Genomic DNA, 786 nt, shown 5'->3' with positions numbered 1-786 from the left:
GCTTCCTTGCAGATATATCTCAGCACGTCGGTAAGAGTCGTCAGGGACATTTTGTCTGGTGTTTCAGCATATACTGTATTTTCAATTTCGTTGCCGCATCGTGTAGCTAGAGTCAGACCTAACAGGTAGTGCTCCTCACATCTTTCATGGGACGGCCATTTTCGACCGAAAGCTTCAGTTAAAGCGGAATTTTACGCGCCCATTCGATAAAGCGGTCCCAGATTAGTTTAGTGCGACCTTTTGTTTTATCGATGTGTGCTAACAGGCGGAGTGAAACACGAGGGATAATGAATACTCCAGCAGCGACTGACTAGCGCTGCATGCTTGGCAGTGGCAGCAAGCGCGAGCCAGGGCGGTGCTGTCACTGTCCCACTTAATACATATCGATAAAACAAATATCGCACTAGACTAATCTGGGATCACTTTATCGGCGGACAGGGCAGTAGCCTTGCCACAGTGGATACACCGGTTCCCGTTAGATCACCAAAGTCAAGCGCTGTTGGGCGTGGGCGGCACTTGGATGGGTGACCATCCGGGCCGCTATGCGCTGTTGTCATTTTTCAGGGTGCACTGAGCCTCGTGATGCCAATTGAGGAGCTACTCGACCGAACAACAGTCTGCTTTCCGCAGCGCTGCGGCGAGGACGTCTTGTTTACGTCCCGTCCGCGCGGTCGCGAGTGCCCGTAGTTGTTTACTACTTCGTCGCCGCTAGTTTAGAGTCCATCACTACCGACGCAACATGGCACATTCATACAGACAAAACACCATCAAGATCAGTTTTCAAAC

General features: G+C 51.0%; 1 pseudogene; it reads left to right on the top strand.

Annotated features, from left to right (window-relative positions):
* Positions 1–438: 438 nt before the first annotated feature.
* On the top strand, positions 439–556 carry LOC124790324 (annotated as a pseudogene).
* The last annotated feature ends 230 nt before the right edge of the window (positions 557–786 follow it).

Source organism: Schistocerca piceifrons, chromosome 3 (genome assembly GCF_021461385.2).
Source record: "Schistocerca piceifrons isolate TAMUIC-IGC-003096 chromosome 3, iqSchPice1.1, whole genome shotgun sequence".
In the NCBI taxonomy this organism is placed as follows: Eukaryota; Metazoa; Arthropoda; class Insecta; order Orthoptera; family Acrididae; genus Schistocerca; species Schistocerca piceifrons.
The sequence above is the reverse complement of the archived record's forward strand: the minus strand, read 5'-3'. Positions and strand labels throughout refer to the sequence as shown.